Here is a 15,849-nt window from a genome sequence, read left to right as displayed (position 1 = left end):
AAGGTGCTCTGCTAACAGCCTACAGGGTGTGCCGTGGGCAGGCCCCAGACCTGGACAACCTTCGCCTCCTTCTCAGCTTGGTGAACTCTTACTCATCCTTCAACACCCAATTCAGATAGCACCTCCCCTGCGAAGCCCCCCTGACTCCTCCAAGCTCACTTCCTCCTCTATGCTCCCACTTCCCATGCCTCTAAGGCATTGCCTAAGGGTAGGTCTACCTCCTTCCCTAGCCTGGGAAGTCTTTGCTGGAAGGGCCCATGCCTGACTCACCTGCATGCCTCCAGCTCCCAGCACAGGGCCAGGCCCTGAGAAATATTTATAGAATATAAATATTGGCGTGAATGTGCAGGATGGTTCCAACGGAGAAAGCCTGTGATCTCCACTCTTGTAGGATTTCTAACAAAATGAAGCCACTTAAACCTAAGCAGGCAGGCAACACCTAGAGCGATGGATGTCTCCCTGCTCGGCACAACCTTCTCTCTGCTCATTGCTCGTTTCAGCCAGAGCCGTGGTAGATGCTTCTGGGCAAGTTCGGGTTCGCCCTGTCTTGGAAGTGTCCCTCCTCAAGCACACCCCTTGTCCCATGCCAGGAGAGCCCTCTTGGCCCATGAACAAACGCAAGCCAAAAGTGCAGGGGAACTAACACCCCGTGACAATCCTCAGCCGATGGGGAATGGGAGCCTGTGGGTAATGGCTCCAGTCCCCGCTTTTCAGGTGGACGGTTCTGGAGAGGATCCGTGGGCTCCTCAGAGGTCAAGGCGGGATGGAACCGTACTCTCCACCAGAGAGACCTTGAGGGTATTCTGTATGCTGGCTGGTCCCCTCTCCCTGCTTGCTGTCCTACACCATCAAACTTTCTGCTCTCGAGTCCTGGTCTCAGGTTCTGTTTTGGAGAAAACGTTTATTAAGACAATGAGCTACGCAGAAGAAATTTCTTGACTGAAGACTCCTTCTCTCACCGGCTCTGACCCTGATTCCTGGGGCTTCTTGTCCGACAAAACCCTATCTTAACTTCCAAGGGGTCTCTGGGGTGTGTGCGAGGCTCTGTGGAGGAGAGTTATTCAGGGAATTATTTCCTGAAATTAAACTCCACGGTCCCTGAGGGAAGGAGTGAATGGGGCCCAGTGATGCCGGGGTGGGGTGGGAAGTTGTTGGGGGTTTGATGGGAAAGCCATTGTGCTTTAATTGTATTGTGCACATTAAACCAACAACTACAAGAGCAAAGGCGCGCGGTGGGAGGAGGCAGAGTGGAGAAACGGCTGGAATGAGCTGGCAGGCAAGAGGGGGTGGGTCTGAGGATTCAAGGGGGATAAAGGATGGGGGTTTAGGGATCCCTTGGCCAGGCAAGGACACCCCACCCCACCGCTTACCAAGTGGAGTGTAGAGAAGCTAGCAGGCAGAGGGTAAGGACTGGAAGTCTGCTGAATTGACCTTCTCCTAAGGCCAGGCTTTGTCCCAGGTGCTTTGTTGGATCCCACTCACTTATAAGCTGCTTTATATGCGTCACCAGATGTAACTCACACAGCAAGCCTGTGAGGTGAGCACTTTTGCTGTGCTAATTTCCCATGAGAGAATGGCACAGAGAGGCAAATAACTTGCCCAAGGTCACACAGAGCTTTAACAACCCCATCCACTCCAGGTGGGATATGAGCCTGATCTCGATAGTGGGAGGGGAATTGGGGCCAGACCCATGGTGAGGGACAGAGAAGCTGTTTTGGAGAAGCCCTGGGTCCTCGATGCCTGTGGGTGGGGGCTAGAGAGCTCTGAGAGGATCCAAGGCATCAGGAAGGCTTCCTGGGAGGTATGGAGGGAACTTGATGACTACTTTCCCTCTCTGGACCCAAGATACCTCATCTGGAAAACAGGCTGTGGTATCCCTGCTCCACTCCCTCCTTCTAGAGGTCCCTGGGAGGGAGTTCCATGCTGCAGGGTGCGGGGGGGGCATCTGAGGGTGTGCTGGAGGGTGATTAAGTAAGATTCCCTCTGGGAAGGCTCAGGCTAGCAGGAAGCCAGAGAGGAAAAGGTGACTCTCTGTGGGAGCCCAGGAGGGTACCTCACTCTGCTAGACCTGCCCAGTGTTCCTGGGGAGGAGCTCTTGGGACCCTTCTCTTCCCTGTCAAGTGGGCTAGGTTCCCAGTAGGCAGGGCTGGTGAATTAGTTGGACAGACATGGCCCTCCCCACCATGCCATCACAGAAGCTTCAGACTCTGGGCAGCTCTGCCCCAGCTTGGCCACCCTACCTGCTGGACACCTGCGTGGTGCACCTGCCGGGGCCTGTCTTCCAAAATCCGGAGCGTGACCACTGGAAGAGCCCCTTCTGGATCCCAAGCCTCCAACCAGACTCCCAATGTTCCCTTGTCGGTCCAAATGTCCCAAATGCTTACCGAGGAGACCGTGATCTGAGGATAGCTCCCAGGAGCCCAGCAGCAACGACATGCTGAACATGTGGTGGCACTGGCCATTGTTTTGAATGTGGACTTCCATCCCTAGTGTGTGACCAGGGGGGGGGGGGGGCGGGGTCTGTGACCAGGCTCATGGCTCCTTGTGTGACCGTGTTCAGAGTTCAGCCTGGAGCTGCTGTCAGAAGGGAAAGTCTCTAGGAACTGACTTGCCGGGGTTCCAGGGGCACAGGGACAGCTTGCTAGGAGCAGTGGAAGGTAATCCTTAGGAGAAGGAGCCGTGGGGTCCAGATCCCGGGTGCAGCCCCGTCCCAGGCTGGGTGCAGATCCTTGCTCACCACCGGCCAACTCTCACCTTGGGCAACGTCCTTAGCCTCTAAACCCTCCGTGGCTCTGGAAGTGGGGATGTGCCTCATAGCTTGGGAAGGCTGAATGAGGTGACAAGAGGCTAGCTCTGAGGCTGACACATGCTGAGTGTCAGGAAACATTAGCCTCTGTGCATATGCGTGCCATCGTCATGGTTCTGCAGGCTCTGGGGCTCACAGCATCACAGCTGGTCCCAACACTGCCCTCCTGACTCAGCGGGGCAGGGGTGGGGGGGTGGGGGGGGGAGGGAGGCCAGAAAGCCAAAGGGATCAGCTTCCCTGCTCATTCATGGTCAAGAGAACCATCGGGTCCCGGGGTGGGGGGGGGGGCGGGGGGGGGGTGGAATTTAATTGGAGGCAGGAGGGCTTGGGGTAGAAAAGGTTTGGGGACAGGAGTCTCATCCCTTTGACAACTTTTCTCAGAGGTCTCTGGCACTCTGCTTGGCTCCTGCTGTCTGTGCTCTCCGGGGGACAGATCAGCCCTGCAGTCCCAGCCCTCAGTCCCCAGATTGGAGGTGAGGACTCAAGTCTTCTAGATGGTAGCTTGCTGGGCTCCCCCCTGTCTTCTGGGTCCCACATGCCTCTCTTGCTCCTGCTGCCCGTGGACATACCTCTCAGTCCCTCCATCACTACGCTCCAGGATTCTCTCATTCCCTTTGGCCTTTCTCCTCCTCTCTTCTGCATTTGGATGTCTTCTAAGAGGACAATGTTCCAGGCACCAGCCAGCCTTCCCTGCCCTGCCCAACAAAAGTGATCATCTGCTCTCCATTTTCCAAGAGGGGAAAAGGAGAGAAATGGGCTGAACTGCAATGGGGCAGTGAGGATGAGACAGATGGGCTGGCAAAGGAGAACCGTGAGAAGTAGGACCGGGCTGGGGCTGGGGCTGGGGCTGGGGCTGGGGCGCTCCTTTGGGACCCCGGCCTCTGATCTCTGTTTGGGGAGGAGCCATCCTGCCAGAAGCAAAGGATGAACTCAATAATCTTGGATCCCCACCCCCCCCACTTCCTGTCCCAGGACCCCAGTCTTATCAGGCAGGCATTATGGATTCTAATCCAGACCACCAGGGAGCAACCCTAGCTAGCCATATATCTTCCAGGCTGAGCAGCCTTCGGAAAGTTACTTAACCTTCCCACACTCTAGTTTCCTTATCTATAAAGTAGGCTGTTACGAGGAACAAATGAGCACGGCACCTAGAACGTGGCAAGTTCCGTACAATTGTCAGCTATCACTGTCTACACTAGTAGCCCCGAAACATTTTTGACAGCCCACTTCTGTCAGTAAAAAATTTAAGGACCCCTCTCATAGAGAGCGATATTAATTCATTTGTAAATTCCATGTGTCTGTTTCTGTGCTAACATGCTCTGTATGTTATAAAACATATACAAAACAGTGATTTCAAAAGGATGAGTTTAAAAATCAAATGTAAATAGAAGCTCTAATACTGCCTTCCCACATGCCAGTGGATTCTTTTGTGTCCCCCCACCCCCCCACTGGGGGCAGGCACTGTCCTTTGGAGACCGCTTCATGCACTAGCAGCCTGCCTGAATTGTAGCGATTTGGGCAGCAGCCCCTTCAGAAAAGCTTGTGCCAGGCCGACGTGAGAGGAGAGCAGCTCTGGGGCCCCCACGTGGGAGCCAGAGAGTGCTAATGTGGGTGATTAAATCATTTGCAATAATCCATTTGGAACAGCAGCCGTGTCTAACATGGGGCGTGATGACTGCTTCACAAATAGAAAGGTGGCCAGGGAGGCAGTTGGTGGGACATATTCCAAGGGCATCGGGTAGGCACGTGCAGACTCACCCTTGCTACTCAGTGTCTTCCCGCTGCAGTTAACCCGCGAGGCTCTGCGCTTACCCAGGGCAATGGCTCTGTCTACCCCTTCCCTGCCCAAATACACCTGTCCTCTTCTGCCCCTGAACCAGTCCCTCCCCTTCCAGGAAGCCCTCCCTAATGGCTTTCTTCCCCCCTTTAATCTCCCTTTGGAACAAGTCCTCTTAGGTCTGAATCTTCCTCCCTCCTTTCCTTTCCTCCTGTCTCCCTCCGTTTCGGTCATCAGATAATGGCTGTGCACCCCGCCTGCTCTGCTCTGTGTGTGCTATATGCAAAGCATACTTGTTCTTGCTCTCCCTGCATTGGCCTCCCTTTCTACTGGAAACCACACCATCTTTTCCTTTTCTGAAACTTCCCTTCTTTCCATCTGTGAGGTCTGGGTAGGGTTGACCTCACCCCCATGATTCTAAGGATGGGCACATCAGCCATGCTTTAGCCAATCAGAGTCACAGTGGGGGCCACGTGATCCATCCCAGGCCAATGAGACCCTGCTCTGGGACATGTGCTGGAACCACAGAAAGGGGGTCTCCACTACAATTGTTAAGCTGGTAGAAGGTAAACTGGAAACTGCTGAGGACTCCCTTGTACCACAAGGGAGGTGGCACAGAGAAAAGCATATGGATTCTTGATGACCCCGGGTGAGTCCCTGATCCAACTATACCTGAAACCTACACCTTTATGTGAGCCAGTAAATTCCTTTTTCCGTGCTTAGACCGTTCTGAGTTTTTTGCTGTTGTTGCTGTTTTTAAATCAAATGTACCTGACAGCTTTGACCAAAACATTCACTACCTCCTGTGATCATTATAATATTCTCCCAGCTGGTCTCCCTGCTCCCACCCTTGCCTGCCCCAGCCTACTCGCCACACTGCAGCCAGCTCAGCCTCCTGTGTCCTCACTGTGGTCTCCTAGGCCCTTGACGACCTCTCTCCTGTTACCAACCTGATCGCCCTTCCTGTCCCTCTTCCCTCACTCTGTTCCAGTCACACCAGCGTCCTTGCTGCTTCTCAGCCCCCACCTCTGCACCTTAGTACTTCTTACTGGGCCTTCTGCTTGAATGGCTGGCCCCCTTCTAACCTGCATTCTCTTTCACGACCCCTATCACATCGATAATTACTTGTGTGTGCGTGGTGGGGGGCATCCATCTTCCCCATCGCCTCGCCCCTGCCTGATACATCCCAAGTGCTCAAAACAAGTTCACTAATGAGGCTCTCGACAGCACTGGCCAAGGCAGCCCCTTCCAAGGTATCCAAATCAGTTTTGAAAGAGCAAGCAGTTAGTTTGCTCCCTAATTACCAGCCTCGCTGTGGACATCCTCAGAAGATGCCTCTTTCCTAATTAAAACAGCAGGGTGGATTGTAGGCTCTGGGCAGCATCCTGTTCCTCTCCTGGCAGGAGCTAGAGGCAGGCAAAGGTGTTTCATTAGAAAAGAGCTGGGGAAGGGGGTGTCGTGGTGCCCACCACCTTCTAGAAGAGTTATTTGGAGGCCAGCAATTTAGACGCACGAGGAAACAGCAATAGAAGATGGAATATAATTAAGTCCCTGATCTGTCTCCCCATCTCGGGCCCAGGCCTCACCCGGCCAGTCCTCCTCCTGCCAACTCCCTCCAGTGTAACCATAAACTCCAGCCAAGAGGCAACTCTACAGGCACCTGCTCAAGTGACCTTTGGCCTCCCACTCTCTAGTGGGACCGGGAGGTGGTGGCTCAGGGACAGGCCTGGGACTGCGTGGAGCCCCTGTCCTTCCTGGAAGAATTAACGTCTTGACCCAGACCAGCCGAACTCAACATTTGGGGGCTTATCTGGCTTGTTGTGGTAGCTGGCTGTGACACGGCTCACTTATTGCAGTCCTGTAGCCATTCTCTCCCTTTTTTCTTTTCTTTTAAAACATTTTTTTAAAATATTTATTTTTGAGAGAGAAAGAGAGAGACAGAGCGCAAGCGGAGGAGGCTCAGAGAGAGAGGGAGACACAGAATCCGAAGCAGGCTCCAGGCTCCGAGCTGTCCACACGGAGCCTGACGTGGGGCTCGAACTCACGAACCGTGAGATCATGACCTGGGCCAAAGTCAGACGCTCAACTGACTGAGCCACCCAGGTGCCCCTCTCCCTTTTTTCTTAGTAATAGAACTTCAGTTTTATTCCAGGTAGCAAGATACCCAGCTAAAAGACAGTTCCCGGCCTCCCTTGCAGCTAGAGGTCACCCAGTGATATAGAAACAGAAATTGTAGGGTGGACTTTCAAGAATACTCCTTAAGACAAAGGTAGACAGATAACACATGCCCTTTTATCCTATTTTCCTGATTTCTGCTTCTTGCTTGGAATGTGGAGGTGATGGTTGGAGCTCAAGCAGCCATTTTGGGCCCTTGAAGATTAATGCTGTATGCTAAGGATGCTGGGTCAAAATATAGAAAGAACCCAGATTCCTGATAATCATGTGACTGCCACACCAACATGAACTGCTTACATCCAATCTTCTCTTTTGAGAGAGAATGAATGTCTAATTTGGTTAAGCCATTGTTTCTGTTACTAGCAGCTGAATGCAAATCCTAACTAATGCACTGACACCTTTGAAAATGTGATAAAGCATGGTATCCAATTCTACAGGCACATACACCTGTAAGCAGGGATGGGCATGTATGTGCTTTTGCACTATTCTGCACACAACTTCAATGGGAAAGAAGCAGTCACGGATGTTCTCTAAGAGGTCAACAATCTCTTTGGTCCCCACCTCAGACTTTACTATGGCTCACTCTTTCTGAGGCTTTGGGGTACAGACCCATGATCTGGCATCTAGAATTTGCTTTATTGACTGCCTTTTTGCTTCTAGTGCTGTTGGGTCAAATTTCTACATCATGGAGTAGAAGAGAACCCAGGACCTGCCCTCGCCAAGTCCTGGGGGAGACTAGACTCACACGGCCTGGTTTATTAGTGATACAGACAGGATAGAATCCGGGTCCACAGAGGGCCGTAGCCAGGAAGTGCTCTGAATCTCAGAGGAGGTGATGGCCTGTAGGAATTAGAGGTAGTTTCTTGGAGGCAGAGGGAACCCTGGACCTGGAAAGGCCAAATAAGGGCAGCATGCCTTGAGAAGGAGAGATACAGAGGGGAGAGAGGCCCTCTGAAAGCAGAGGCTAAGATAAAACAGCACTAAAGGGACTTCGACCTCTGTAGGGAACTGAGCAGGAGGAATGCCTTCATCTCAAAGTACAGATATCACGGTCAGGCCAAGCCCTGGCAGGAGACAGAGGAGTGTGAACTCACCGTCTCTCTGCCTCAGAGCATCAGGCAGAACCTCGCCCTTGGGCCTGGCCAGCAGGATGTGGGGCCAGAGAGCCTGTGGGCCATTTCAGAGGGTGGATATACTGGAAGTTTCCATACTTCCCACCCTGTATCCAGTGCCCTCTGTGGGCTCTAAGAAGGCCAACCAACCTGGTCCCACTTCCTTGCCCACACTGCTGGCTGTCACTGCCTCTGGGGAGGGGCAGCCAGGGACTCGAGGAAGCAGCCGTGAACCAGGCCACCCTGACCTTTACCTGGGTCCTGCCTCTGCCACCAGCGCCTTTTCACTCCTCTCTTCACGCCTTTTCACTCCTCTCTTCACGGCTCTCTTCCGCCCACGGACCCCATGCCCTGGGGCTCTCCAAGAATCCAGGGCCAACTTGTTGATTCATTCCTTTCTGCCTCCAGGAGAAATCTGCTCCAGCTCAACCCAGGCCAGCTCAGAGGGCCCCTCCTTCCATGGCTAACTGCTCTGAAAATCCTCCTCCCCTCACCTGTCCTCCCTCCTCCACACTCTGTCCCTCCAGCCCCCGGGTGACAGAGGTCCGAGAGACATAAACAACCCACGGTTGCCAATTAATTTTTAATTGCAACTTGAAATTCTTAATTGCAGCTGAAACGCTATTGCGGGTGGAAGGGTGATGGTGAGGGGAGAGGTGGGGGTGACCCAATTAGAGATCCTTGCCCCTGCTGGACCGGCCCCGAGCCAGCACAGGAGGGGGCCACAGGGCAGCCTGAGCCTGGCTGGGTACTTACACCCGGGCCCCGGGCCTGCCCCCTCGGGGGCGGGAGGCCTGCATTTGCGTCCGTCTTCTGGGGAGGGCTATCTGAGAAGTCCCATTTGTCAGTGTCGCATTATGGCCGTGGAGGTTCCCGACGGGACAGTGTGGCAGGCCAGTTACAGCCCTCTACTGGAGCCGGGCCCAGAAACGGAGGGAGCTTTCTGTCATGGGAGGCCTCTGGGGGCTCTCAAAGGAGACCAGGGCCGTTCCCAGGGAGGCCCCAGCCCTGCAGAGGTGGGATAGGTAACTGAGGAGCCCTTGAGATTGGAGCCCAGGCTGTGCTCAGCTGGGAGGGCACAGGCGGGGCAAGTTGGGAGTGGGATGACCGGCTGTCCCGGTTTGTCAGAGCTGTTTCCTGGTACGTGGGACTTTTGGTGCTAAAGCCAGGACAGTCTCAGGCGAACTGAACCGAGTTGGTCACCCTGGTTGGAAGCAATTAACCCTTGACACAGCTCTTTGGAGAGCGAGTAGCTACCCTCAGGCTTCTCCTGGGTGGTGGACCCCCTAACTACAGGAGGGAGGGGCTGTCTCTTCCCCTCTTACCTCTGGCCCCTTGACCTCTGGGATCAACACTGTGACCTGAGGGGTCTGTCGGTGCCACTTGTATCCTTGGCTACACACTCTTGTGCATTCTGTCTGCCCGGCTATACCTCACCCACCTAGTGGGTGAGACAGACAGAAGGCAGCTGGATATTTGATCTGGCGTAAGGCATGTGCCTGGCTTGAGCCTCAGTTTCCCCATCTGCCTTCCTCTTTGCCCAGGAGTGGCCTGGGCCAGGTAGGGGTAGGGCCAGGAGGGGCCAGGAATGGACAGAGCCTCCTGCAGCCTGTCCCGCAGGAGACCTCAGAGTGCGGGAGAGACCCGCCCCCCGGTCGTAGGAGCAGCACAGCCAGCAAGAAGGCTGCAGAGGTCCGCCTGCCCCCTCCCGGGCTGCAGTGCAAACTCCTCTGGGAAGGCAGCTGGCTCTCCACAGGAGCTATTACCTGACACCTGACAGCTAATGACAGCAAAGAGCTGGCAAGTCGGCTCCCCTCCCTGGGCTTGCATGCAAGTCTGCTAGGGGCTGCTTTGGGCTGCCCGCAGGGGTGGGACCCGGGAGGGGTAGGGGCAGAGACTGGGCTGCAGCTGGGCAGGGACTGCGGGGGGTGGTGGGAGGGTTCCAAGAATATGGGCTTTTCTGGGAAGTCGCGGGGAGGGTCCTTTGGGCAAGCTCTGCCTAATAAGTCTGGCTCCCATTCACTCACTTGCTGATTCGTTCATTCATTCGCTTGTTCACTCATTCGTTCATTCATTCAATAGAGCAGCCACCACCGACAGGCCCCATTCTGGTCACTGGTGGGGGGAGGAGAGTATCAGGAAGGAAACAGACCAAAGCCAGAATACCTGTCCTCAGAGCATCTCCAAGTAAAAGCGTCTCCTGTGGTATGGTTCCTGGAACCCCCTGGCCAGGTCCCCTCCCTAGAAGCACCCCTAACTTCTCCTCCAGTCCAGATCCGTAGCAAGGCAGATGTAGCAGCCTAGGGGTCTGACCCAGCCAAGGGACTGAGGGACTTTGAAACCTGAGGAGAAAGACAGGGCCTGCCTGTCCCTTGATGTCATTTTCTCAAATCTCCTTGACGGCGAAAGAGTCCCGATGTGGCCAAAGCTGCTCTGTTCTCGGCAGTAGCCCCTCCCCCAGGGCTTACCAAGCACCCCAACTACGCAGGAACCTCTCTGGGATGCCTCGTGCTCCACATTCCTGGTCCCTTCCCTTCCGGCTGTCCCTGAGAGTCCTCGGGGCTCAAGAGACTTATGAAACAATCAAATGTACATTCGTGATATGGTTCTCAAGCACACATTCTGTACCTTCACGGGCCTCCAAAGCCCTGACCTTGAGGAACCTGGAGGCAAGTAGACAGAGGGGCCTGGGTCCTCACAACAGGACCATTTGAACGTTAAACCTGAGTAACGCTGGACCCCTGTGATAAGCCGGGTGTGACCATTTGAGCACTTCACATAGGTTACTCATTTACTGCTCATAAGAACTCGAGGAGTAGATACTATCATATTCCCATTTTATAGATGAGGACACTGAGGTGTGGGAAGGTTCCTTAACTCGCCCATGATCATCTGACTGTGGGTGGGAAGCTGGCACATAAGCTCAGGATCTCATTGCTGAGCCCGTGCCCTTAAGGCCCCATACAGTGTGTGTGTGTGTCTCCCGGTGGCCCTTGGAGGACATTGTGGTTTGCTCAGAGGGGGGCAGCTCTCCCGCCTCCACGCTTCCCTCTGCAGGTGCGTGGCTCTCCCAGGGGAGCGGCGGTGGGCAGGAAATCTTGTCGATCTCCAAGCATGTGGGAGGAACCAGCTCTGGGCTCTACTTCCTCCAAGAATTCTCTCAAGGTTGCCTGCACCTCCTGACCACTCGCTTCCTCGAGTGGCTCTTGGCCTGCCTGTTCTTTTTTAATTTTTTTTTTAACGTTTATTTATTTTTGAGACAGAGAGAGACAGAGCATGAACGGGGGAGGGTCAGAGAGAGGGAGACACAGAATCTGAAACAGGCTCCAGGCTCTGAGTTGTCAGCACAGAGCCCAACGCGGGGCTCGAACTCACTGACCGCCAGATCATGACCTGAGCCAAAGTCGGCCGCTTAACCGACTGAGCCACCCAGGCGCCCCTTGGCCTGCCTGTTCTGATGAAATTAATGGGACTGTGCGAAAGCGGGCTTTCTCCCTCTACCCTTCAACAGGCCTGCTTCTCTGCCATGCTCTGAGCTCCCTGAGGGGATGAGCCTCATCCCAGAGCAATCAGGCTGGAGAAGAGAAGGCCACCAAGCCCTGGTCTACAGGGGAAGCCGCCGCGGGGCCCCGCCACCCCTCTCCTGCCTGCCCTTGTCACCTGTATGGACAGAGGGATGGCGTCTGCCCCTGGAGTCAGATGGCCAGGCTTTTAGGCATGAGATTAGGTGCCTCTTAATCTTCGTGACTTCATCCCCCACCCCCAAGGCCGGTCCCCTCCCAAGCCCTTGGTGGATCATCTCAGGGTCAGACAAGCACATGTGGTTATTAGGCCAGAGCCTTTCACACGCTCCTACCAGGGCTCATCCAGCTTCTGTCTGCCTCTACGGACAGTCTGCTCACTCTCTGTAGCATCGTTTTTTATTCTGCCTGGGTTGGTCAGAATTTGTGCCTCTTCCTCCCCCCTCCCCCCACCCCCGGGCAGCAACGCTCAGAGTCAGGACCTCTGGCACGAGCTGGGTAAGCTCAAAAAAAGCTGGGCAACCCATTGTAAGCCACCTGGGCGTGGGACCAGCCTTTGTTCTCCCCTCTGGCTGCTGTTTCTTTTGTCTGGGGTGGCTTCGCCTGCCTGCCTGCCCTCCCTCCCGAGGATTTTCTTCTCCTCCTTCTCCCTCTCCTCCCCCCACTTCCTTGTATCTAAGGATTGCATGAGTCACTTCACTTTGAGCTGCCAGATGTCGGATGCAGTTGGGCTCAGAGTGGAAGCCAATTTTTTCCCTTTACTCAAAGAGAGCTCAGGGCTGATGAAAGCCCCCAACAGTGTCATCCTGGAATTTTTGGGAGGAGGGGGTTGGCTGCACCAGCTAGTGCCACTTCTCCGAGGTTCCTGCCAGCTACCCCCACCCCCCCTCCATTCTTAGCTTAGGAAGGCCACTTGTCTTCCTGCTGGCACCAGGCAGGTGGCCAGGCCAGCCCCATGCAGCCCAGGGCATGCTCAAAGTCAGCCCCCGTCATCCGGCCCCTCGGCATGGCTGGTCTGAGAGGAGCCTAGGACCCATCCCCAGTCTGCCCAGGGAGGTTTCAATGAGAGCTGCACGCTGGTGCTGTGGGGGAGACGGGGAAAGATCAAGAAGGCCCTCGCCTTCAAGGAATCGGCAGTCTGTTTAGGGAGACGAGACTCATACAAACAGTGGTTCACGTGTTCAGCCTGGATCGTGCTTCTGCTTCCCCACACGCCCTCCTGTAGCTCTTACAATGCTTCCAGGAGGCGGCATTGTCCTCACTTTACAGCCAGGAAAGCAAGGCTCTCAGAGGTCACATGGTGGTGGTGGAGCTGAGCCCTACCCCAAGTCCATCGGGCCCCAAGCCTCGCTATCTGTGGCCAAGTTACAGAGGGGGCAGGGATGGTTTCCAGGAGGCGGGGCCCTGTCCTCTGCCCCCCCCCCCCCCCCCCCCGCTGACTCTGGGCTCTGCTCCTTGGCCCTGAGAATGTATACATCTTGAGCAATTTTCCAGGTGCTTGGCAGGCCAGAGATACTGTAGGTTGGGGGGTATGGAAGTGGGAGTTGGAGAGGCTTTTCCTTGAAAGCAAAACTCGAGACCGGGACTTGGGTAATGGTGGTAGATTTGGGATGAGTCTAGAAGCAGGAAGGAGGGAGTAGGGAGGGAGAGAGAGGGGTCTAAAGGAGCATTAGCAGAGAAGCCAAGATAGGGGACAGGCGGGCTCTATCTTCCTGGGTCCTCCGGAACCCTTTGCCTATAAGATCGAAGGCTGGAACAGTTATCTATCCACTGGCTCCCATCCCCCATTGGTCGGGGGTTGTCCCGGGAGGGTGTTCAACCCTCTCTGCCCTCCCGGGTCGCACTTGCTCATGAGCCCTACGGGCACCAGTGTCATCAGAAAAAAAGGGGGAAAGGGGCACCTGGGTGGCTCAGTCGGTTAAGCGTCCAACTGTTGATCTCGGCTCAGGTCATGATCTCAGGGTTCGTGAGTTTGAGCCCCATGCTGGGCTTCTCCCTAACATTGCAGAGTCTACGTGGGATTCTGTCTCTCTGGCTCGCTGCCCCTCTCCTGCTCTTTCTCTCTCTCAAAAGATAAATAAATAAACTTGAAAAAAGAAAACAGGAAAAGGGGGAAAAGACTGGTGCTTGAGGTGGGTGCCGAGTTTGCGTAGAACTGTTCACCCCTAAGTGCGGCTGAGCCACAACTGGTTTCTGCTAGAGGGGATTGCTTGCATTTGGTTCTGGGCAACCAAATTCCGGGCACCGCTGCTGCCACAGAAGGCCCTGTTTCAGCAACCCAGAGGGCGAGCCGTGCTGACCAGTTGTTGGCTAGTGCCTAGCCAGGGGCCCTGGAGTGCTCGGGGAGAGAAGAAAAGACAGGAGGTGGGCAGAGAAGACATCTACATGCTCCTAATTCATTTCCCTATGGTCGGCATGAGTCGCCTAAACGTCTCCTGTCCCACTGGCTGGCTGGCTCCTCCAGGCCGAGGATCAGGACCGATCTGCCTGTGCTCGGCTTCCACACAGGGCCCTGCACAGAGGGGCCGCCCGGGGGGACCCGCACTTAAACATTAGTGGGAGGTGACGTCCCAGCCTATGCTCTTGGCTGCCCAAGGTTGACTGTGGGTCCCTGAGCTCATCTCAGATGGCACTGGGTCTCCAGGGGAGCGAGAGACGAGGGGACAGCACCCCCTTTCTGACTAGGACTTCATGAAACCCGGGGTTCTCTCTTCCTCCCCCCGCCCTCCCTCTTCCACTTGATAACTTACCTCTGGAATGGAGTGGTTTCACCTGCCAAGTGTTTGGGGGAAAATATCTCGTGTAAGAAAGACACATTCCCTCCATAAACCTGTACTGTGTTTTTGATGGTCTCCCGTGAAGGAAGAGATGCATCTTCTAGTTTATGTTTACGATTCTGTGGCTGAAAAAAAAAATCAGTTCCCTCGACTCTATGTTTTTTTCAGCCAAACTTCCCCCGGCAGCCTTTTGGCTGGGCCAACAGGCTGACACCCAGAGCTCAGGGCTGGGGGTTCCTCTGCTGTGTGCAGGCAACCAGGAGGAGCCACAGCCTGGGGCTGGCTGTGGGCCCGGCACAGACTGGCACAGGGAGGGACCTCTCATCTCTGTTCGCCTCCCAAGCCAAGTCGGCTCCGGAAGGCAGGGGCTGGCTGACAGAATGTGGCGGTCCCTCCAGGCAGAGGGAAGGCTGGCCAGCAGGGAAACAGAGGCAGCCTCAGCCTGCACTGGCACCCTCCACCAGGCCCCATGCGGCTTCTGATGGGGGCAGCAGGGACCTCTCCCCTGTGAGCCTCAAGCACTGCCACCTCCTACATGAAGCCTTCCTGATCGCACAGAATAAACAGAACTCTTCGGTCTGTTAGTTTCCCTGCTGGAACCTCTGTCCAGATGGCTTTCTGTCTGCTGTGGGGTCATCCGGAGTCATGGTTGCCCCGTAGTTAAGAACAAAGCTCCCCCTTCAGAAGATTCTGGTTCGGATCCTAGCTCCTCCCTTCCTCACAGTCTGACCTTGGACAAGTTACTTAACCTGTCAGAGTCTCAGTTTCTTCCACTGTCAAATGAGGACTATTTTAAGGACTAAATGAGACCACCTGATTTAACATCATACCCCACCGCACCCCCACCTTTCCTGCTTTATTTTTCTCTATAGCATCACCACCATGTAACAGCCTCGCATGAAGGTTGCCCATGAGTCCGGAAACCCTTTGGTGACAGGGACCATGCCTTTCCATCCCAGAGTCCCCAGAGCCCTTGTTCATAATGGGCCTTCTTAGGATCTGAGTGGCCAGAATTCTACTGCAAGAGGTCAGAGGGTTGATGCCTTTGGGCTCTGATGAGGCTAGTTTTAATTTCAAGTGTTCTGGAAGGTACTGTGCTGTGGGCTGCCCGATCCCTCTCCTCAGGAGATCGGTTCTGGGGGACCAGGCCCAGGTCACCCCCACACTCGCACACTGGCTCACCCTGCAGCTCTCTGTGGGTCCCCAGTGAGCTGTTTAGTTCCAGCTTGCCGAACAGTGCTCTGATTATAAGGTGGACCAGGGAGCCTACTGGCTTCCGTGTCTGGCAGACATAGCTTGATTTCTGGAAAGTGACAGCGGGCCAGTTCCAACCGCGCGGAACCTCACTTTTGACATCCGTAGAATGGGCAGGGGTGGAGCCTGCCTAGGAGGAGAGGTCTTGGGGCCGACACACCCTCCCGGCAGCCCCTTGGGGGTAGGTACCTCTACCTTTCCTTAAACCCTTTCTCACCTTGTATTTTGTCTGATCCTCGTGACAGATATGTGCGAAAGCTACCAGGAGTTATTATGCTCATTTTAAAGATGAAGAAACTGAGGCCAAGAGGCAAAAACCACACCAGGAGGTCCCCCAGCAGCCTGGGGCTAGACAGACCACGACTCCGGTCTGCCGGGGCAGCCGGGCACCAGATCCCTCTCAAGGGACGTAACAGGGCCCTGGTGG

The sequence above is a fragment of the Panthera tigris genome, chromosome B3, assembly GCF_018350195.1.
Source record: "Panthera tigris isolate Pti1 chromosome B3, P.tigris_Pti1_mat1.1, whole genome shotgun sequence".
NCBI lineage: Eukaryota > Metazoa > Chordata > Mammalia > Carnivora > Felidae > Panthera > Panthera tigris.
The sequence above is the reverse complement of the archived record's forward strand: the minus strand, read 5'-3'. Positions refer to the sequence as shown.